At 36.5% G+C, this 24,888-nt stretch overlaps 1 protein-coding gene and 1 pseudogene across 1 annotated transcript in view; one reads left to right on the top strand and one right to left on the bottom strand.

Annotated features, from left to right (window-relative positions):
• The window catches only part of IL1RAPL2 (interleukin 1 receptor accessory protein like 2), a 1,393,401-nt gene that overhangs the window by 160,293 nt on the left and 1,208,220 nt on the right, over positions 1-24,888 (top strand). The gene's annotated exons all lie outside the window — the stretch shown is intronic.
• The window catches only part of LOC117024598 (nucleosome assembly protein 1-like 1), an 18,732-nt pseudogene continuing 4,300 nt past the window's right edge, over positions 10,457-24,888 (bottom strand).

The raw sequence follows: 24,888 nt of genomic DNA, 5'->3' as shown, positions 1-24,888 counted from the left end.
TATTGAGAAGACTCACCTACTTTGATCACCAGTCAAAGGAATGTAGACTTGAATGCGCAATTAACTTGTTGAAAAATTGTCCTGCACTGTAAATTCCAAGGAAAGTGCTCTGTAGAAGTTCATCTATATTTTGAGCTTATTTTTTAAACCTAGGGAGAAAATGCAACATCCCCATGATCCCTGCTTCTTGCTACAATGTCTTGAAATTTTTCCTCATCAGAAATGTTTCATCCTTAAGGATCTCTGAGCTGTGGGCTCTCCTAAATTTAACTTTTAAACTCAAGATGTAATCCGTATAGAGTTACTCTCTCACGCCTTCTATGTTACCAATCATATCTCCCCTCCAGCAGATTGTCAGTTGGGCAGAAGGCCAGTAGGGGGTGGCCATAGTGTTATTTATCAGTGTGTAGACTGTGGAATAAAGTATATGTGATAATTGATTCACTTTTCATCAGCCTTTGAGGACTGATAACTCAATTAGCATGTCAGATACTGACTACATGTCTCTTTCAAAAAATCTTCAAAGGTGATTTTGTATTAAATAAGGTGTGAGAGGTGTTTTTTTTATTGTTGTTTATATTTTAGTAAAAGTTTTTATTTCTTTTGACTATTTTCAGCAGAAGTATCAATGTTACCTTAATAGTTGGGTTTCTTTCATCTTTTTAATCTGTGTGTTTCAGGAAAGAATGATGATATTTTGAAGGAGGCAAATAAGAAAATAAAAATTTTTAAATCCTGGCTGAGAAAATTTCAATTTCTAGTCTGCAGCTGAGAGAGAGTGTGCCTTGAGATTATTGACAATGCTACACGTGCTCAGTAGCACGTATGGGAGGGATCAGAATGGTGAGTGATAAGGAAAAGTCTGGTCTAGGTCTGGGCTATATACATTTTTAAAAATTTTTATTAAAATATAGCTAATATACAATGTTATATTAGTTTCAGGTATACACCATAGTTATTCAACATTTAGATACCTAAAGAAGTGATCACCATAAGTCCAACAACCATCTGACACTGTACCTATTATTGGCACTATTATTAATACAATATTATTGACTATATTCCCCATGCTGTGCATTACATCCCCATGACTTATTTGTCTTATACCTGGAAATTTCAACCTCTTATTCTCCTTCACCTTTTCTTCCCCTTTTTAATTTTTCAATTACAGTTAACATTCAGTATTATTTTATGTTAATTTCAAGGTGAACATCATAGTGATTAAACATTTATATAATTTATGAAGTGATCCTCCAGACTAGTCTAGTACCCACCGGCACTACACATACTTATTACCATATTATTGACTCTATTCCCTATGCTTTACTTTACATCCCCATGACTATTTTGTATCTATCAATTTGTACTTCTTAATGACTTCACAATTTTCACCCTGCCCCCCACCCCCCTCCCATCTATCACCCTGATAAATCTATTACCCATCTAACACCATGCATAATTATTCCAATACTATTGACTGTATTCCTTATGTTATACTGTCCCCATGACTACTTTGTAACAACCAATTTGTACTTCTCAGTCCCTTCCCCTTTTTCACCCACGAACCCCAACCAATCTGGCAACCATCAAAATGTTCTCTGTATCTATGAGTTTGTTTCTGTTTTGTTTGTTTGTTCATTTTGTTCTTTAGATTTCACATATAAGTGAAATCACATTGCATCAGTCTTTATCTGTCTGACATACTCCACTAAGCAAAATATTCTCCAGGCCCATCCATGCCACCGCAGATGGCAAAAACACATTCCCTTCCCTGGCTGAGAAATATTCCATTGTACATGTGTACCACCTACTCTTTATCCACTCATCCATTGATGGACATCCAGACTGCCTTCACATCTTGGCCACTGTATACAATGCTGCAATGAACACATCCCCTTGAAGTAGCATTTGGGGCTTCTTTGGGTAAATACCCAGAAGTGGGATTACTGAGTCCATCTTTTTATCTTGTTTTAAAATCTGTTTTGTCTGGCGTAAGTGTTGCTACTCCAGATTTTTTTTTTTCCATTTTCATGAAATATCTTTTTGGTATCCCTTTACTTTCAGTCTGTGTGTGTCTTTCTTTCGATCTGAAGTGAGTCTCTTTTAGGCAGCATATGTAATGGTTTTGCTTTCTTATCCATTCAGCCAACCTATGTCTTTTGATTGGAGCATTTAAGCCATTTACATTTAAAGCAATTTTTGATAAATAAGGAGTTATTGCCACTTTAGTATTCATATTTTTATCTTTTTGTTTTTCATCTAAAAGAAGTCTCTCTAAGATTTATTGTAATACTGTTCTTTTTTAAAATATATATCCTTATCAATTATCCTGGTAACTATTCTCATTTTTGCATATTATCTTCTATATGTAAAAGTATTTTATAAAGTATCAAACATAATGCATGTACTAGTTTATTTTTCTGTTGCTTTCACTTATATAAAAGTCTTCCATGTTTAGCATATTTTTCATAATTACAGTTTTTAATAATCCAATAATGTTCCTTAGTGTTATTATACCCTAATACATTTTTGTTCTAATGCTGGACTCAGGTTGGTTTTTCAAAAATCTTTTGTTTTAATTAAAGTTTATTGGGGTGACAATGGTTAATAAAGTTACATAGGTTTCAAATGTATAATTCTGTAACACATCATCTATATATCACATTGTGTGTTCACCACCCAGAGTCAGTTCTCCTTCCATCACCATATAGTTGATCCCTTTTACCCTCATCTACTACCCCCTGTCCCCCTTACCCTCTGGTAACCACTAAACTATTGTCTATATCTATGAGTTTTTGTTTCTTTATTTGTTTGTCTTGTTCCTTTGTTTCCAGTTTTATATCCCACGTATGAATGAAATCATAAGGTTCTCGGCTTTTTCTGTCTGACTTAGTTCGCTTAGCATAATAATCTCAAGATCCATCCATGTTGTCACAAATGGCAGTAGTTCATCTTTTCTTATGGCAGAATAGTATTCCATTGTCTGTTTCAATTAGAAATCCTCCAATAATATTTGCATATTTATATGACTGATTATTTTAATATGGCCAAAATATAATTTAAGGTAGCATCACCATTGTTTCCTCCATGTGCTTTCTTTATTTCTACTTAATTTATTTCCTTTGTTCTTTTTTAAGCCACTTAGAGATATTAACTGAAATAGTTTTTGTAACAGTGGAAATATGTTTTGTTCTGACCTAAAGCCCTTATATGAAAGACATTACCAAATTTAAAAAATAGTAAAAGTATCTATTCTTTGGTTAAATGGTTATTGGATAAAGGTAGATACTGCCTTGCAAAAGATCAGCTGGGCTTTTGCCGACCTGTTTGTAAGATCCATCTTTGCTACAATTTCTACACATTTAAAGTACAGAGATATAGAATTCTTACTTTATCTATAAAATATGAAATCCTTTTTATATATTCAATTTTCTTTTTAAAGTAATATGAGAACCGTACCCTCTGGACTATAGACAATTGAGCAATCTTGTGTGTTTTAATAGTCAAACCAAGTTAGTTCCATTGAAATTACTGAGTAAATTAATAGGTTATTTTTTAGGCGTCCTTTTAGTTGGTGAGACCAATCTCTGTCCTTCATATATCCATTATGAAGGCATTATAAAAACACTTCAGTGTACCACAGGAGGTACAATTTTTCAGTCTCCTAGGGGTGAAAGATATATGGGTTTATGGAATCAAGAAGATGACTTAATGTGTGTCCCCCCCTTTCCATATCCATATAATAATGTTGTTATAGTTTATTTTAATTCAGCTATTTTAATTTGCAATCATGTTTCCTTGATTGAATTCTTAGGTAATTTTAATTTGTGTATATTAATTGGGCATTGCTTCTTTTGCCACCCTGAATTGATTAACCTTTCTTTTGGAAACTGTATCTTTATTTACGCTTTGTAGATAACCTGTTCCCACTATCAGCCCATATGCTTATTGTAGGCACAGGATCTATGCCTAAGTCAGTTAGAGCTTTGTGTTCCCCTAAGCATCAATTATTACTTCAAGGATGGGCATCTGACTCAAATGGTTTCGAGGCAGAGGTTAAATTCAAGGAATGAGGCATGGGATCTTGGATACTTGCTTGAGCCATCAATATAGATCTATTTACTTGAAAAATTTTTTATTACATGATCCAGTAAAGTTTCTTTTAGTTTAAGCAACTTGAGTTCTATTTTCTGTCACTTGTAATTAAGAGTGCAATTGACTATCTTTGCCTAATCCCAGGGCAAGGCCCAGGCTTTATACAGCCATGCACAGTGTCAAAATTTCAACATGGGATGAGATAGATAGATAGATAGATAGATAGATAGATAGATAGATAGATAGATAGACAGATAGGCAGGCATAGACATACAGGGAGGGAAGGAGAGAAGGTGAGAAGGAGAAAGAGAAGGAGGGAGGGAGGGAGAGAAAGAGGGAGGGAGGGAGGGAGGGAGGAAGGGAGGGAGGGAGGGAGAGAGAGAAAGAGAGAGAGAGAACATGTTTGAGCACTCTAGTCTGGATTAGCAGAATAGGTTGAAATGAGGTATAATTTTTCTTTACATGGTGATTTATTTCACATTTATTTAGAGATGCACTATGCCTGGCACTGTGCTACTCACTGGACATTCGGAGTTGAAAGATAACTGTGTAGTTGACAATGTAGTAGAGGAGATTGGTATGTAGTAGGGGAGATTGGTATATACCAACACAGGGAATACTTGCCAGGATGATAGGAGCATGTTCAAGAGACATCTAATTGAGATCTGAAACTTGAACTCTACTCTATAGTGTGAATACTAGGCAGCCAAGTAGCCCATTGCAGACAAAAGAAATAACATGAGGGATATTCTTTAGGAGTTTCTGAGTTTTGAACGCTTTATGTTGCTACTGGCAATTTATATTGGAAGAAAGTTTTGTAGTTCTTGGGTCCCTGAAACGGTAATTAAAGGACTGATCCTCCTATTTAGAAATGATGCCAGCACCCAGAGCTGAGTAAGAATGATAGTGGGGATTTAGCTTTTCTCTAGAATCTAAACCACATTATCTAATGTGTATTAGTGCCTCCTGTGGTGTGCCAGTGCAGCACAAAGAATATACCATAGATGTGGTCTCTGCCCTAAAAGAGGGTAAAATCTGCCACTTTGATAGGAAGCCGAGGAGTGGGATTGAGGTGGCAAATTTTACAAATTTTCTTGAGCAAAATTTCCTCATTTCATTGATATGTGATTGGATATTTAGCCCATTTGAATGTCATAGATAAGCATGTTGCGCAGAATGAAAAGCAAATAAAAGTACATAATTTGAACAAGGAATTGGCAAGTATCTGTAAATTTTTCACATGTGTGATACAATAGTCAGCTTTCTCTTCTGATAAAATATGATGCCTCACCCCTCGCCCTTATCATGCTCTGTTATATTTTTAAGGAACTAGAGAATGCCATGTTTCCTCCTTATAGGGGAATATCTTTCTTTTTTTTTTTTTTTTTACCAGCCATGCTGCAAACCTTAAATATCCACTACCCCTAACTGCCAGTTTTCTCACTTCATCACTGCACTGCTAGTTAAATAGCTTTTAATGTACAGTGAGTGTCAGCAGTCTTCTAGGTGCCCTGGAGGAAGAAGAGCTCTGCCTGAGTATTCCTTCTAAATTAAACGTAAAGGTTAGTGCTCAGTTGTGAAGATTTGCAAATTATATTTTCAAAATGCCTCACCATCTTAAAGCTACTTTCCAAAATCTTAGTATTAATACTACCCAGATGCTCATTTACCTCAGTATAAACTGCCTACAATCAGGGTTGATTGTGCGTTAGAATAGGAAAACAGCTTATAGCTGTAGGTGATCGAATGATATGTGGCAGTTAAAATACACAGGGGAGCTATGGTTTCGAATTTTACGATGTTTAAATCAAAAAGAACATAAAAACGGTAGTAGGGAAATATAACTTATTATATATATGGCTCACAGAGTATAGGTGTACCTACAATTTGAAAAATCTCCTATTTAAAAAATCCAAATTTGATAAAACAAATGATTAATTGCATTACTGAAGGATTTTTTTAAAGGAATCTTTATTAAAATATGTAATGTATCTGCTGATTTTAAGTGATGGTTTTAGTAGATTATGAACTCTCTGATGAGATGGATAGTGAGGAAACAGGTCAAGTATTTAAAACTGTCAATTGAAAAATGAAGATGGACCATCCCTAAAATTATAATGTATTAATGGGGGAAATGATTCAATTTACAATCAGAAAAGTATCTTCATATGAGGAAGCATTAGTATTTTGAAGGGAATCCTGGCATGTGAAATAGGAAAAAACATAACATGCTAGTGTAATCACCCCACACAATTAGTTAGAAAACATGACATAAGTTTATAAAGAGAGGGAAGGAGAGAGAAGGATAAAGAGAGGGAGAAAGAATGAGAGGGAAAAAGGGGAGAGGAATAAAGGGAGAGAGGGAGAGAGAATGGGATTTTTAAGAATATAATTTGGTTATTACAATAAAGGTTATGTGGTGGGGTGGGGTTCAGATGCTTAGAGAGAAGATGCTATTATTTGGCTACCATGTGGACTTGGAGCAGGAGTCACTCTGTTGATCCTTGCCCCTGACAACTCATTCATTTATTCATTCATTCTTACATGTATTCCTTTATTAATTCAGTGGACATATATTTCTTGACACAATTATGATATGGAGGCATATAATAATTGGGAAAGAAAGGAGAACATTGGGAGCCAGTAAAACATCAGGGTGCAAAGTTGGAGAGTCATTGCAGTAGTGATTTCATAGTGAGTGAATCTGTGCTATTTAGAGAGAGATATCTAAGTTTTCCCTGCATCTTTGATGTCTTCCAATTATACTTGTACATCCTGGAGGGCTCATTAGGGAACAATGCCTTTGGATGCTAAGCTGGGAAAGGGGGACAATAGGGTCAGTCTGTTGGCTTTGACATCAAGTTAGTTGGTTGACCTTGGGCCAATCCTTAAGCTTCCTGTGCCTCAGTCTCCTTGTCTAAAACAGAAGATAATTCTACAGTGCTGCTTGTCCAACCCTCACATGGATGAAATAGGAATTAATTAGATTAAAGTGATCAGTGAAGCACATTAAAGTTCCTGAGAGGTGGGTACTAAGTGAGCAGGATGAAGAATAATTCAAATGTCAGCCATAGAGCTGTAATTGGGATTTGTTTTAAATGGGTAACTTTGTGAAAACCAGAGCAAATGGTATTCTTTTTTTAAATAAACTGTATGTTTTGCAATAGTTTTAGATTTTCAGGACAATTAAGTTAGTACAGAGTTCACATATGAGGTATGACAATTAAGTTCGTGAACTTGTTGCAACGCTGTCGTTAACTTTTTTTTGATATCAGAGGGGTTATTCATTATGAATTTGTACCAACTGGACAAACAGTTAACCAAGTTTACTATTTGGAAGTGCTGAAAAGGATGTGTGAAAAAGTTAGACGACCTGAACTTTTCACCAACAATTCATGGCTCTTACATCACGACGATGCACCAGCTCACACAGCACTATCTGTGAGGGAGTTTTTAGCCAGTAAACAAATAACTGTATTGGAACACCCTCCCTACTCACCTGATCTGGCCATCAATGACTTTTTTCTTTACCCAAAGATAAAGAAAATATTGAAAGGAACACATTTTAATGACATTCAGGACATCAAGGGTAATACGATGACAGCTCTGAAGACCATTCCAGAAAAAAAAAGTTCCAAAACTGCTTTGAAGGGTGGACTAGGCACTGGCGTCAGTGCATAGCTTCCCAAGTGGAGTAATTTGAAGGTGACGGTAGTCATATTCAGCAATGAGGTATGTAACACTTTTTCTAGGATGAGTTCACGAACTTAATTGTCAGACCTCATGTATCTCACATCCAATTTCCTTTATTGTTAACATTTTACATTAGTATGATATTTTTGTAAGGTATATTGATGGATTTTATTTATGTATGCATTATCATTAAGTAAATTCTGTATGTTATTCAGATTTCCTTGGTTTTTACCTAATGCTCTTTTTCTGTTCTAAGATATCACACCCAGGATATCACATGACAGTTAGTTGTGTCTACTTAGGTTCCTCTTGCTGTACTGGCTTATGAAAGTTTCCTTATTTTTTATGACCTTGACATTTAAAAAACTATAATAATATAAATAACATGTATATGTTAAGTAAAATAAAAATAACATAAAATATAAATAACATAAAACTTAACATTTTAACCATTCTTACGTATACAAGTTCAGTGGCATTAATTACATTCTCATTGTTATGCAACCATCACCACCGTCCATTTCCAGAACTCTTGCAAAACTGAAACACCATACTTATTAAATACTAACACTCCATACTTCTTCCTGCAGACCCTGGTAATTACCATTCTACTTTCTGTCTTTATGAATTTGACTGTGTTTAGTACTTCATATGAATGGAATCATACAGTATGTATCCTTTTGTGTCTGGCTTATTTCACTTAACATAATGTCCTCAAGGTTCATTCACATTTTAGAATGTGTCAGAAATTCCTCCCATTTTAAAGTGGAATAATGTCCCACTGTGTGTATACATCACATTTTGTTTCTCCATTCATTTGTCAATGGACACTTGAGTTGTTTCTACCCTTTGGTTGTGAAGAATAATGATGGTATGAACATAGGTGCACAAATCTCAAGTCCTTGCTTTCAGTTATTTTGCATATATAACCAGAAGTGGAATTGCTTGATCATGTGGTCATTCTATTTTTCTTTTTTGAAGAACTTCCATACTGTTTTTTATAGCAGCTACAGTATTTTACATTCCCACCAGCAGTGCACAAGGATTCCCTTTTCTTTACATCCTTGCCAACAACAGTTATTTTCTCGTTTTTGTTTTTGTTTTTATAGTAGCCATCCTAATGGGTGTGAGGTTTTGTTTGATTTTCAGTTTTCTAATTGTAAGTGATGTTAAGCATCTTTTCATTTGCTTGTTGGCAAATGTACATCTCCTTTGGAGAAATGTCTATTCAAGTCCTTTCCCATTTTGTAATCAGGTTGTTTGTTGTTGTTATTATTGACTTGTAGGAGGTTCTTTAATTTGGATATGAAGCCCTTATCAGATATATAATTTGTAAATGTTTTCTCCCATTCTGTGCATTGTTAAGAATGATAAATTTATTATTTAAAAAATTATTTCCTTTTTTTAGTTACAGTTGACATTCAATATTATATTAGTTTCAGGTGTATAGCATAGTGGTTTGGTATTTATGAAGTGATCCCCCTGATTAGTCTAGTACCCACCTGGCACTGTACATGGTTGTTGCATCATTATTGAGTATATTCTCTGTGCTGTACTTTATATTCCCATGACTATTTTGTAACTACCAATTTATACTTCCTAATCCCCTCAACTCCCCCCCCCAGCTCCCCAAGCCTCCTCCTATCTGACAACCATCAAAATGTTCTCTGTATCTATGAGTCTGTTTCTATTTTGTTTGTTCTTTTATTTTGTTCTTTAGATTCCACATATAAGCAAGATCATATGCTACTCGTCTTTTTCAGTCTGACTTCTTTCACTCAGAATAATGCCCTCTAGTTCTATCCATGTTGTTGCAAATGGTAAGATTTCATTATTTTTTATGGCTAAGCACTATTCCATTGCATATGTGTACCACTTCTTCTTTATTCAGCTGTCTGTTGATGGGCACTTGGGTTGCTTCCATATCTTGGCTATTGTAAATAGTGCTGTAGTGAACATAGGGATGCATGTATCTTTTCAAATTAGTATTTTGGATTTCTTCAGGTAAATACCCAGAAGTAGAATTGCTGGGTCATAAGGTAGTCCTATTTTTATTTAATTCTTTGAGGAAACTCCGAACCATTTTTCATAGTAGCTGCACCAATTTACAATCCCACCAACAGTGTATGAGAGTGAGAAGGATAATTTTAAATAGACCTGCACTTTATTTTGATATAAGTACCCAACTAATCAGAGATTTTAGTTTTTTTGACCAGGTTTTCAAGTCCATCCCTTTATCATTAGTGCTTCCTACTTGTTATCCCCACACTCAACTTAGAATTACTCAGAGATCTTTGATTCAGAAAAGAATTGCCATGCAATAAAAAGAGAGACAAATGAAGAATAAGTCAATGAATGAAATTGTTGTGGCTTCTGTCCAATAGACCATTGATCCATAAAAAATATTCCCAATTCCTTCACCTTTTTCACCCAGCCCCTCTAATTGGTAGTTACAAAATAGTCATTAGAATATAAAGTACAGCATAGGGAATATAGTCAATAATGTTGCAACAACTATGTCCAGTGCCAGGTGGGTACTAGACTGACCAGGGGATGACTTTGTAAATTATATAAAAATCTAACTGTTACGCTATACACCTGAAATTAATATAAAATAATATTGAATACGAACTGTAATTGAAAAAAACAAAACAAAAATCATTGCTCGTTAAAATAAAAGTATTTCCGAGAACAAGCTGTAAAACTCAACTTTACTCATGATAGACACAGGGGTAGAAAGAGCAAACCAGCCTTCTTCATTTTGTTTCTCAATCTTTGCTCTTGGATTAACAGGTGTGAATTGACCAGTTTCTGAGGTGGCATTTAATGGAGAATAAGAATTATTAGTATCCCCTGAAGATCTTGTGTTTATCCCACTGGTAGGAGAAACGGTACTGCATTTTGAGCGTTCTGGGGCTTCTATTCCTGGAATAGATACCTCAGTTTCCCTCTTTCCTCCTTTAGTCCGAGCTCTGAGAGGTGACTGATTAGCTGATACTGGTGGAGAAAATGGATTCAAACCAACACATTTCTACTGCTCTATTAAATGCAAGACTTTTCCATGAGCCTCTATACTCAGCAGGTTCAATTCTACAGTCCGTTCATCCATGCTACTTGGTGTTAGAGGTTGTGCTGCTGGAAAAGTAGCCTTCATGTCACTTGTATGACTTGTCTCTTGTTTGTTCAACTCCCGAAGTCCATCCCCTTGATCCCCCGTGGCCCAATAATATTACAGTTTGATCTCAGTATATATCCTGGAGCTTCCACTCCCATTTCCCTGCTCCTCCTTTCAAGTTTTTAATGTCCTTCTTTTAGATTAAAACTTACAAAGATTTGTGACTTAGTACTAATAGAATGAAGAAATATAGCAATTATTTTACTTTTGAACGTTTCAAATAAATTTCCAACAAACATATAACCTACAACTTCCTGTGAATAAAATTTTGACTACAGGGAAATGAAAATTTTATATTTTAGTAACTTCATAAGTATTTTAAGGTTTTATTTGAGTAATGCATTATTTCCTTTATCATTTTTATTCAGGTTTTTTTTTTGTCTAGTGTATCTTATATGTTGATCTATTTTATTTTGTTTCTGAAGGACTAAGTTGCTTTGCATATGATTTACAATAAAATGCCACTGTGTGATTAAAATAAATAAGTAAAAATTTAAAAATAGTATTCTCTAGGTGTTTCTTCATTTTTTTAATTTTGTCCTTTGTAAAATAAAAGTTTTATTAGCCAGTTAAAATTGATTTTATTTATTGAAAAGGTAGTCTGTTGTTAGCTTTCCTAAAAATTATTCCCTTCTTCATGAACAGAAGGGATCGGATGCCTTCAGACCAAGTTTCAAATTGCCCAAATGTCTTCTCAGGAAGGAGGTGGATATAAAAAAAAATATGGACATCAAACAATATTTGCTCATGCTTTCCTAGCACATCCCAGGATTGCTTACCTTATTGTTATTTCTGGGAATACCTAAACCATTTTGTTTATCCAACTGTTTGGACAGTTGCCAGTGACAGCCTCCGTAATTCTGACAAGTCTCTGCCACCTTGAGAAATCCAGGGATAATGCTGGTGCTTGTGTAATCACAGAGTGTAGCTCAAGCTAGAGTTTGTCACTGATATCTTTCTGTGACAGAAACAGGGTTTCAAATACAGAGACTGAGTAAGCCACTTGCCAGACTGGGAAGAGGATGCCTATTTCAGGTATGGTGTTGTTATAATAATGTTGAGGCTTTGTGGGCCTATGCTCCAAGTCTCACTGGGCCATGTTTTTGTATCTTGACTGCAGTGTTTCTCTTAATACCATTTTCTTTCTAAGATTTGAGATTCTTTTCCCCTTCTCTGCTTCTATGGAGCACCATCTGACACTGGAAATTGGCTGATAGAAAAACAATGCAACCATCCCCGTTCTAGCTGAACACGTTCCTAATTTTATCTATCGGCCATGAATTTTGCATTCTGACAAGGGCTAGACCTTTGGAGAAACATACTTCTCTTGGGTTTCTCCTGTGCTACATTTTTATCTCCCAGGTGTTTTGGAAGCTATTTACCTGTGCTAAGGATTTGCTATGTAATCAGGTCAGTTCTTCAGTGACTTAGTCTCATCTGCATATTCTATGGAATCCTATTTGGTATGAACAGAATCACCCATGCATTGGGAAATTCTTTTCCCAGAAGATTTCTGTACAACAGGACTTCTACATTATTTGTAATGTGTCACAATGAAATGTATTGCAGTCCCATTGAGAAGTTTCTCAGTAATGGCACAAAAATGGGAGGAAATCTTAAAGCAAAGCTTTCTCTACTTTTCTTAGATTTTTGTTGTTGTTAGCCAGAGAGACTCCCATTTATTATTAGGTTGGTGCAAAAGTAATTGCGATTTTTGCAATTATTTTTAACCTTTTAAACCACAATTACTTTTGCATCAACCTAATTATTTAGTTGACATCATTTTTTTGTATTTTTTTTTCATTTCATTGAGCCTCTCTTTATATAGCTATAGGTAAAATTTATTAAACAATGAAAGTGAGATAGACGTTGTGTTAAGTGCTCTGCTTACACTATCTTTACCATACCCCCAGTACACAATTAGCGATATTTTACAAATGAAGGAATTGAGGCTAAGAGTATTTAAGAGACTCTCCAAAAGGCCAGCAGCTAGTAATATGGAAGCTGAGATTTAAAACCAATATGTCCAAGCCGATGATTTTAAAGAATTCACTGACATTACTCAGGATATAGGCTAAGGTCCTGTGACAAAGAGACCCCAAAATACAGTAGTTTAAATAGCATAGAAAACTCTGTTTGTCTTTGATTTCCCTGGATGAGGCAGCTCTGCTTCATTGGATACCTGGAGGACTCAGATTCCTTCCATTTTATAGTACCATTGTGACCTAGGAATGCCCCTCATCCGCATAGTCAAAACTGTATCACTGTTGCATCTGCGTTCCAGCCCATGGGGAAGTTGAAACAGGTTGTACATAGGTCAAGTATTCTCATTCTAAGGATGTGAAGCAGAAGATGCACGTAGCCACACCTAGTTGTAAGGGAAGCTAGGGAATGTAATCCCCACAGGGCAGGCATGTATCTGGCCAAAACTATGGAGGGGCTCTATTCCTGAAATATAGGAGCAAAGAAAAAAAAAATTCAAGAGAAAATCAACAGTCTCCCACACCACTGTAAGACCTGATGTTATCCATCATTATCCCCTTCTGGTATGTACCGAGACAGGTAGATGGTATCAGTAGGAGATTATCATCTGTGGAGGAGAGATCAGCCTGAAGTCAGATACCTTGGATACTGTAGGTATAAAGGTTCAGGGATGGGAAGCTTTATAGAGCAACTCTGTTGACTTACGTATTTATGCTGATAGTCACTGATTTTATAGCCCTTCTTAATAAGTTCAGTTTAGGTTAGGAGACATTGATTGTTTTAGAATTTATGTAGTAGTCAAACTTTTGCTCTGTTATTGGTCATTTTTCAGTTGTTTTTCTTTTAGAATATTAACAACCCAAACTATCAAGTTAATCTCTTTCTTTAGACTTTTATTCTTGTAAATATGTATTAGCCACACATTTTTAAAGATTTTTTTTTATCTTTTAATTACTTTTATTTTTTTTGCTAAGAACCTTACTTAGTTGGAAAGGATAACTTGGTCTCTAGAATACTGGTAATACTTTCAGCATGATCATTCACAGATTTCCTCATTTCTGTGTCTCAGTATATGAGGTCTGACAATTAAGTTCATGAACTTGTTGTAATAATGTTACTAACCTTTTTAGATATCAGAGGGATTATTCATTATGAATTTGTACCAACTAGACAAACAGTTAATTAAGTTTACTATTTGGAAGTACTGAAAAGGCTGCATGAAAAAGTTAGACGACCTGAACTTTTCACCAACAATTCATGGCTCTTGTATCACGGCAATGCACCAGCTCACACAGCACTGTCTGTGAGGGAGTTTTTAGCCAGTAAACAAATAACTGTATTAGAACGCCCTCCCCAATCACTTGATCTGACCCGCAATGACTTTTTCTCTTTACTTGAAGAGAAAGGAAATATTGAAAGGAAGACATTTTTATGACATTCAGGACATCAAGAGTGATACGATGACAGCTCTGATGGCCATTCCAGAAAAAGTTCCAAAATTGCTTTGGAGGGTGGACTAGGTGCTGGCATCGGTGCATAGCTTCCCAAGGGGAGTACTTTGCAGGTAACCGTAGAGATATTCAGCAATGAGGTATGTAGCACTTTTTCTAGGATGAGTTCATAAACTTAATTGTCTGACCTCATATACAAGTATACAGGTAAAGGATTAGGAATAGGTCCCATGATTTACAGCAGCCCTATTTCAGTCCCAGTGGGTATCAATGGTACATAGATGCCCTCCCATAGCAGCCACTGAGGCTCTGGACTCACAGATGAGAGTCCTTCATTTCACAGAAGAGTGTGTGGTAAAGAGGTTGCTAGAAGTACAAGTAGCTCTTCTGGGCTTCCTTCAGGAAAATTTCATTCTGTGATCTGGGAATGAAAATTTCTTCTGTAGCTTGTTGCAAATACTTCTTTAAGATAAATTTTTTAAAGACGTCCAAGAAACTGGATTGTGTAGAAAAACAGAGAAAATTATTAATAGCATAGAATTAGTACAAAATGTTTCTCAGTGTGAGTGCTCATTTGAGTGTTAATGTGAGTAGGTGGGGAGATAGATGAGTTATATCATCTGATACGAGGAGAAATGTGGAATTGGTAGACTTGACAGGTATCCCTCTCCTTCTACAGAACTTTAAGAAGGTATCTTCTATACCATCTTCAAAGTCAGTGAGAAGTATTTTCTCTACAAACAGATTGCTGAAAGTGACCAGTTATTAGTTGGAGGGGCCAATCCAGTTGTTCAGGTTTATCTGTATAAATCAAAATCAACTGACTCTTTTCATAGCCCAAGGGGGTCAGAAGGTATTCTGCTTACATGTTTCCCTATCACAAAACCACTATCAGAATTCATTTTTTAACGTTTATTTATTTATTTATTTATTATTTTAATTAAAGTTTATTGGGGTGACAATTGTTAGTAAAATTACATAGATTTCAGGTGTATAATTCTGTATTACATCATGTATAAATCCCATTGTGTGTTCACTATCTAGAGGAAGTGCACCTTCCATCACCATATATCTGATCCCTCTTACCTTCATCTCCCACCCCCCACCCCACTTACCCTCTGGTAACCACTAAATTATTGTCTGTGTCTATGAGTTTTTGATTCTCATTTATTTGTCTTATTCTTTTGTTGTTTTTGGTTTATATACCACATATCAGTGAAATCATATGGTTCTCTGCTTTTTCTGTCTCACTTTTTCGCTTAGCATTATACTCTCAAGATCCATCCATGTTGTCACAAATGTTCCTATGTCATCTTTTCTTACCGCCGAATAGTATTCCATTGTGTATATATACCACAACTTCTTTATCCATTCATCTATTGAAGGACACTTTGGTCGTTTCCATGTTTTGGCCACCCTTCTCCTGGAAAATCTGAAAACGTTTATCCATAAAGACATGTGCCCCAGTGTTCATTCCAGCTTTATTCACGGTGGCCAAGACACAGAAACAACCAAAGAATTCATTTTTACTTATAACAATACAGCTTAAATGTCAAGGCTGCCTGTTTAATTGGCAATGATCCCCACTGAATTTTTAACTCATGCTGAAAAGGTGGCTGCTGGTGGCTGTTTTTATGAGGCTTTTGGTGTTTTATTTTGGCTTAAATCTGTTTTTATTGTCAGAAGATGCATTATCTCTACCAGAATTTCTACTGCTCAGTATACAGGTTATCTCCACTATGACAGCTCTGTATCTTCAATGTCAGATACACTGCTCCCAAGTCATATTAGATTTACACATTCTGTTATACTTCTATTGAACAGCTCTTAATCTGCTCAGAAAACAAAACAAAACAAAAACAAAGAAACAAAAACAAACAAACAAAAAAACCATGCTACAACCAGCAAATTTTATCCCCTTGCATTTAATGGAAACTTTTCTTGGCAAGGATGGACAATTGTATTGAGAAACATTCCAACTAGATTTGGCCAGTTTTGAAAAGATTTTTACAATTTAACTGTGTAAAAGCCAAACTCTAGTTGATACTTTTTTTTTTCTTCCAGTTTCTTTTTTTTTTTAATAAAATGTATTGGGGTGACAATTGTTAGTAAAGTTACATGGATTTCAGGTGGACAATTCTCTGTTTGATACTTTAACATTTCTATAATATCTAAGGTCAAAGCATATTCTATTTACTGATCTATTCCCATAACCCAGCTGCCAATAATTCCTAGGAATCCTGCCTAATGTAATCCCTGTTTTAGTTACTGGAGGTTGGAATTTCCTGCTGAAATTGTGTGACAAGATACAAGTGTACTTCTTGAGATAACTTTACTGCATAATCTTATGTTGATTATATTTCAAAGGATGTATTTTCAGTTGTGGTACTCTTGGATTTATGCAAGAGTGGGCTGTATGATATCGGGGTTGTTCAGAATTTATTGAATGATTTTATCTCTAGAGAAACATATTTGAAATTAAGAGGGGAGAGTGCAGTGTTTTTTTCTATGGCTTGTATTCTGAAGTAGGTAAAGTCTGATATTAAAGCCAGTTCATTGTTTTCATCACTTCGCTCCTAAAGCAGTACAAATGTGAAGTAACAAGATATAGGGACAGAGACTGTTGCTTGTCTCTCCATATGAACAAATGGGATGATAATAATAATATGTGCTTTGCATAGCTGTGGTGATGAAGAAATGAATATAAAGATTGTAAAACATGTTTAATATACGGTTAATAATAGTGGAAGCCTCTGAAGAGACAGTAGACTCTAGCTAACTATGGATTATCCACACATCTCCCTTCATGTATTTTCTGATTTTTCCTTTCTCTTTTTCCTCACCTAATCTCTTCTCTCTCTCCCTCTCTCTCTGCCTCCCCTCCACTTCTCCCTCCCACTCTCCCTGCCCTCTTTCTCCTTAATCTCTCCTCTGTCTGTCTCTCTCCCTTCCTCCTCTGTCCTCTCAATACTCTCTTTTCCCTTTTAGTACTTGTGTTAGGGCATTAAGTCTTCCCATCTTTACTCTGGAGTTATCTAGTACTTCTTTTTATGTCATCTTTGACATCTTTATCTAGTGGATATCTCTAAAAATTTATAATTGTGCTCAGAAATCTCTTATCCTGGAAGACCCCCAACCCCATGCCCAAGAAGGGCTAAGCAGTAACCAGAGCAGAGGCAGAAGGAGAAATTGTGAGAAAAAATAGAAAATCAGCATTAATGTTGACAAGGCAACCTATTTATCGAGTGTCTCTTTTATGTCTAGCGCTATGCTATAAGTGGAGAGATACTCTGAACTTCAAGGATTATCTTTTTTTCTTGAAGTGTTATTTTAGACTTAAAAAATCAGATAATAGCTACTGGGTAATATAAAAACAAATCCTAAGACAGACCAGTTCCATTATAATTATAACAGCCAGATACAACATCCTTGCACTGATTTAGCCTATGTTGGTGTTTTCTCTCGGATGGGAAGATGGCTAGATTATTTCGATTACTGTAACATAGTTGGGCTTTGAATGGGAGTGCTGTCTTTCTTCCTCCTTATTCAGATTCTTCTTCCTTCTGCCCTCAGTTTCTGACCTTGCATCTGCCTTTAGTTACACAGTCTTTACTCTTTTTTCTTCCCCTATCCAATCCCCACTGTTAGCATTTTGAATTTCATTGTCTTTACAAGATACCCATTCCTATAGCTCAGCAGTTCTACCTTGTTGCAGCTACTGTAGCACTTACCTCTTATCTCTTTCAAAAGGAAAGGTGAACTTAAGCAGCAACTCTGGCAAAGCAAACTACTCAGAAACTGCTTGATGTTATCTCAGAGACCTTTGCTTAGTTTGCAGAAGCAAATGTCATGCATGCCTCCATGTTGCTTAGTAGATTTGTCACTTGGGATTCTCAAGCATTTTACATGAGGTCCTGACTGGCTCAGATCCTCATCAGAATGCACTCCAATTTGTCCACTTGAAACCCACCAGGAGCAGAGGGCATTTACTTTGACATCTGCTCTTTGGAAGTAGCCCATTAATACTGCACTTGATGTGTCAGGGTCTTAATGAAATACCTGTCTCTTAGTTCTTTTATCCGCAATACGAGGGCCTGGTTCAAGGTCAGTACCAACCTTAAGCTGTTTTTCTTTTTTCTTTTCCCTTTTGACAGTCACCATGTGCCCTGCCTATTTTTAATCCACAGAGCCTCTGCTTAGGTACCAGTAGCTTGATGCACAGATTGGGGTGGGGCCAACCCTACTTGTCTCAAAGGACTTTGTCCACACCTAGAGCTGCCTCAATAAGCTCCCCAGTGATCTCATGTCCTTTGCTCCATGTCCTATCTTCTCTCCCATTTATGAAAATGGCTCGCAGTATAGGCACTATCATGTAGTTAAAACCGCTCATGTACTAGATGCTAAGCTGGATATTGTGCATATATTATATTATTTTACTTAATACCTGTAGAACCACTGTGGGGCAGGTGAAAACTGAGGCTATGAGAGGCTAAGCGGCTTGACCAAGTTCACATGGCTAGGCAGTGCAGAATCTAGTGCTGACAGTAGCTTAAAATTTTAAAACTTCCTGGATTACCACTATTTTTAAAATAAGCAATCATCTATTCATTATTTTCAGACAACAAACAACTATTGAACACTATTCTGTGACTACCATTATGCTGTCATTTGGGATATAGATAAAAAAAATAGTGTCTCTTCTTAGATAGATATCAAATATACTAGAGAGAGAGAAACAAATGGATAAATGAAATGTCATAAAAGTAAGTGTAAGATTGAAGACGAAGCACTATGGAAACTCAGAGGTAGGATACTTAAGCTAGTCTAGGGAAGGTTATTTAAACTATGTTGTCTCACAGAGTAATAAGAGTATTCTCTCCCTCTACCTCTTCCTCTCCCTTTCCCTCTCTCACAAACATCCTACATCCCTAGATTAGATAGATTTTCTTTCTCCCTTTGCATTTCCTTTGCATATCTCTGTCATAGCACTTACTCATTTTACCCATTCACTTAACAGCAGTTTATTTAGTACTCACTCTTTGCCAGGTTCTGTTTTAGGAACTGGGAATAGAGCAGTGAACAAAACAAAGTCCTGCCCCCTTGGATTTCACCTTATAGTGTGTAGACAGACAAGAAAACAATACTGGGGGTGCCAAAAGAATGTATACATATGACTCATATGCATCTTTGTTATCAGTGCATATTGCGTATTATAATTTTAATACAGTTTTTTCCTTTTTAAAATGTGTATACATTTTTTGGGTACCTTCTGTATATAAGTGGATATAGAATAAAATGTTAGGGCATGAAAAAGTGATATGAGGAAAATAAAGCAGAATGAGGAGTTGGAGAGTGGTAGAGGATGTTATAGGGAACATTCTGTGAAAGGGTGACACTTCTTATGCAGTACTGTGACTATTTGTTTACATTTTGGGCTCTTCCTTCATACTATGCACTTCTGGAGGCAATGGGCCATGTCTTAGTTTTCTTTGTATCCCTAGGTACATAAACCCAGAAGGTTGAGGGAATTGACCAAAGCATGGTTAAAGTGATAAATCAGTGAGTCTGGAAATCTCAAGAATGAAGATCAGGTGATAGGTGAGTTAAGGGCATGAGGGAGCTTGAGTGCTGGGAGACTGTGATCAGAGAATAGGAGATTTACATGTCAGTTTGAAGAGACTGAACAATTCCTCATGATTTCATGGTGGCATTTAGAGTGAGGGTGACTAGGTGGAGTACGGGGGAAGACCACTGAGTTAAGTAGCTCAAACTGTGAGGCTAGGACAGTTCTCAAACTTGGTTGCACATTGTAATCAACTAGAGAGCTTATAAAAATGATTCATAGAGATCTTCCATGAAAAAGTTTGATTCAGGAGGTCTGAGTAGGCTCCAGAAAAGTTATGTTTTCAAATAAGCTCTACAGGAGATTCAGATGCACAGAGCCAAGGTTGAGGACCCCTGAACTAGGATATTAGAAATTTGATCCATGTGGTTTTTGAAGCCATGAAAAATTATGCCAGGATTGTGTAGAAAGGAAGCCCATAGACCAGGTGTAATGGTGCTCAATGAGTCTTAGAAGTGATCAGAAATCAATAGATGACTGTGACGAGGAGTGGGAGAATATGGTGGAATCAGATGTGATGAGCTTGGAAAAAAAGGGGTTTTACACAAGGATGAAAGAGTGATCAAAGTCTTCTACCAGTTAGGGTCTATTTAGAATTTTAAACATCAGCATGCAATTTGGGGTGCTTTGCATGGAAGGAAAGCCTGGACATCATAGCTTGCATGATAGATTTGAAATCATGAAAGTTAGGCATTGTCTGCTTTACCTAGATATACAACCAACCTTGTGTTTAGGAAATGAAAACCCTAGCTTCATTTCTGTATTTCAGGGAGACCTTGGGCAAGTAGCTTGGGCGAAGGTGGGCCTGCTTTGGAGGAAAAATAAGTAGTTAAAGCCTAGAACATTTTTCTGATAGTTTTTGGACCTAGTAGGGTACACAGCAATAAATAAGACCAATTGATTGAGCATCAGTTATTTGCAAAGTGTTTCCATCCTACCTACTGAGAAAGAAAAGTTACTTTTCCCTGAAAGGACAGAGTGGGGAAAATGACAGTTCTTTGACAATGCTTTCTGAATATTTGAGGTTTTGTGGTATATTGACTCATGGTTTTAAGGTAAAGATTATCAGGAACTTTCACTTAGTCTGGGATTATTCCCTAAACCAGTGAGACACGCCTCCCACTCCCCCCACCCCCAACCAAACTTACAGGCCCTATATAAATAATGGAAAATACATGTATATTGGCCAGTAATTTTTATTAATATCATCATCGTCATCATCATCATCATCATGTACAATCTTGAAAAGGGCCAGGGTTTTAATGTTAGATAAGCCTGCATTTCATTTATGGCCCTTGATACTTAGTGTTGTACTTAGAGTCAAGGTAGGTGACTCATCTGAGTTCCAATCCTGTCCTCTGTAAAATAAGGATAATAATTGTTCCTTTACACCATTTTAGTATTAAATGACACCATGTATGTAAATGAACATGGCAAGTGATAGGTGGCTCAATAAAGGTTGACTTTCTGCTCAGCTCTTCTTTAGATGTCCTTCCCAACCTCATTGTAGCAAGTGATGAAAATTATGTTTTAATTGAGTCTGAGTTAATGTGTTCACTAATTGTTATCCTCTGTCAACGGGACAATTTTAGTCTAGTTCATATATGCATTTGTTATTTAACTGCAGTAAAAAGTATTTGAAAGGGAGAACACCAATTGACAGCTAGACTATTGATTTCTGGAATGAAATGTAAGCAAAAATAACCACTCAAGCTGCATTTTTCTGTTGTTTGCTAAATATCTAAATGCTGTATATAGAGAAGAAATATGCCTTGTGATTTGCAGTATGATTTTGGCATATGACTCTGGTAATCTAATTTTCAAGACCTGCAAGTAAATTTTAAGTCCTAAAGGTACCTTTTCTAAAACAAACAAATAGCCAGAACTACAATAGCTAAAATGCTTTGGCTGTAAGTTTATCTTTAACAGTCACTAATTTACATGACCAAGAGGACTTATGTTTGTAATGCCATCCCCTTAAGAGCTGAGGTTTAAACAAGTGAGTAGCATGAGTTATAAATGAATTGAAAATCGCCTTCTGTTCCAGCCCAATGCAATGGTCTGAGTTCTGTAATGAGCCCCATTTGGTGAGGTAACTCATGTCACCAGGAGGAGCTCTCTACAGACTGCTCCATTTGTCACTGCTGTCCGAAGGACACAGTGGGCTGGTGAAGTTGGCACTCTGCAGAATTTTTATGGGGCTGCATGCATGTGGTGGTTTCCCTTATCAGACTGTAATTCAATAAGAAATATAAAAAACTATGTTTAAATAATTCTAGGGTTGTGACACAACCTGACCAAAGCCATGAGAATTAATGCTGACACTGGGACATTACCTTACCCCGAGAGCAGGTTGGATGAGGGGAAGGAAAGGATGGATGCTGGAGGAGAGTCTCTATTCATGATGGAGTGATCATTTGCATGGCTATTTGTTTGGGCTGCTTTGGTCTGTGCCATGTGGCTCAATGTAGTGATTTTTCACGTTAGTTTCTCTCTATTGCCCACGGTTTCACCTTCCTTTTAAATCAAAGAGAGACCAAAACACATAAAGGGTGACCTGAATCATCACATAAATTTGTTGCAAGAAAACAGGAACCAGCATTTTGGAATGGGTTCTGCCATTTGCCCCCAGAAGGGTGAATGGTTAAAGGAAATCACTAGGGACAGAGATCAGGTGGGGAATGGAAGGGTTCTTTGAACATTTTTTTTTTCGAAAGGAAAACTGCTTTATTGTTTTCTGTTACACAAATAACATGTGCTCATTCTAAAACTTCAAACAGTGCAGAAAGGTACAAAGAAGAATAGAAACTGTAAGAATCATTGATTATAATCCCTCTCTCCATTCACCAGAGATAACATGTTAACATTTTGATAACATTTCCTCAGTCTGTCTCTGTAATCTTTAAACAGTGGTTTGTATATTTATATTAGAATAAATTTCTAGAAATGTAATTCACATTTTAAGAGCTTGTGATTCCTATAGAAAGATGAACCTTCCCGAGACAGGGCTAATTTACACTGCAGCACCAGTGTGTGAAGGTGCAGAAGGAAGCTAATGGTCTCCATTTATTCAATAATGACCATGTGCCAGGCATGGCTGTAAGCCTTTTGTATTCATTAACTCATCTAATCCTCACAATAACCCTATTAGATAGATGTTATTAGCATCCATATTTTATAGTTGGGGAAACTGAGGTTTAGAAAGTTTACAAGGCTTGTCATGAAGTTGAACCAGAATGTTGAATCAGACTTTATTATAGGAGAAAGTTATATCTTCTCTCCATCTCTCTCTCTCTCTCTCTCTCTCTCTCTCTCTCTGTTTCTCTCTCTGTCTCTCTCTCTCTCTCTCAACCCACCAACCCTCCATTCCCCTCCATTGCCCCCAGCCTCCTCACCCTCGCTCAGAGCAGGGCCCAGGGACAAACAACCAATGAAAGAAGAAATAAGGAGCCTAGTGGGTAAGCAAAGAGCCATGAGAGTTCTAAATAGTTGTGGGTCTTCAAATTTAGGACTTTCTAGGCAAAGATGTCCTTGCTTGTTCATTACTAAATAAAAAGAAAATAACTTTCTCTTCAGTGCTGGGCTTCGTGAGTTGCTCAACAATAAGAAGAAAAATAGAGACAGATATATACACAGTTATGAATGTGTGCAAACACACACACACATACACACCTGGAAAAGAGTGCCCCCATTCTGGCTCTGATTCTTACTTTCTCCTTTATCCTGCTCAGACCAGAACACCAGAAGGAATACCAGTCTTCATCAAATGAGGCACTCCTGCAATTTTCCAGCATTAAAATGAAGTTGGTGCATGAATGTTAATAAATGCAGTGCTGGATAGAGAATTGAAGGTCTCTTATCATATTCTGCTAGCACTTTGTGTGAAGTGAGAGATCACGTGAATAACTTTCTGTATAACCTTAGGCTATCTACTTCTCTTTTCTGGACCTCAGTTTCTTCCTCTCTAAAAGATGGCCATGGGACTAAATTAAACCTGTGGGCCTTTTAAGCTCTAAGATCTGATATTTTAATCAGTTCCTAACTGCTTTTTATCAATTCCTAACTTTTAATCAGGTCTCAACTGTTCTAACTTCGGGTTTTTCTCCTTGACCTTTCTGATTTTTAATTTCTCATGACTTCTCGGGGCTGCTTAACTGGTAACTTGTCTAGTGATGCTCGAAATTGTTCTGTTGAAGACTTTGGATGATAAAAAGTGAGTCACTTCATAGTCTATCAAATGGAAACAATTAAGTCCCTGTGGTCCTAGAAGAGAGCTTATCATGGTATTTTTGAATTCTCGACATAACAAAGGATGATCTTCAGTAAGATTGTTCAAATTTCTCATTTTTACAAGAGTGATTGGGGCACAAATATATTAAGTGATTTTTATTTCCCAGACACACACCTAATTTGTAGTAGGTACACGATAGAACCCAGATCTCTTAACCCTTTGTCTACAGTTGGGTTTTCCAAAGTCTATTCAACTTGGGACAAGTCTCAATATATTCTGGGTGGGGGTGGGGGCATGGGAAGGAGGATTCTGACATCAAATAATTTTGGGAAACACAGCCCTGTCTGGAGAAGCCACGTACACATTGATTTCTGAGAAGTCCTATAGTGTAGAATTCTTTGAAGCTTTGTTTTCTCTAGGTTTCTCAAATATATTGAATAACGATGATGAAATGATACCAATTATAGTAGTCTCCTCTTATTATATCCTCCCTCTGTGTGCCTGATATTATTCTAAGTTTTCATATATATTGATATGCCTCATGAAAACGCTATGAGACTTTTTATCATCCCCAATTTTTTTTTTTTTTTGAGAAAACAACCAAGACATTGAAACCAGACTTCTTGGGGGGATCACT

The sequence above is a fragment of the Rhinolophus ferrumequinum genome, chromosome X, assembly GCF_004115265.2.
Source record: "Rhinolophus ferrumequinum isolate MPI-CBG mRhiFer1 chromosome X, mRhiFer1_v1.p, whole genome shotgun sequence".
Lineage (NCBI taxonomy): Eukaryota > Metazoa > Chordata > Mammalia > Chiroptera > Rhinolophidae > Rhinolophus > Rhinolophus ferrumequinum.
Note: the sequence above shows the minus strand (reverse complement) of the source record. Positions and strands in the feature narration are given on the sequence as shown.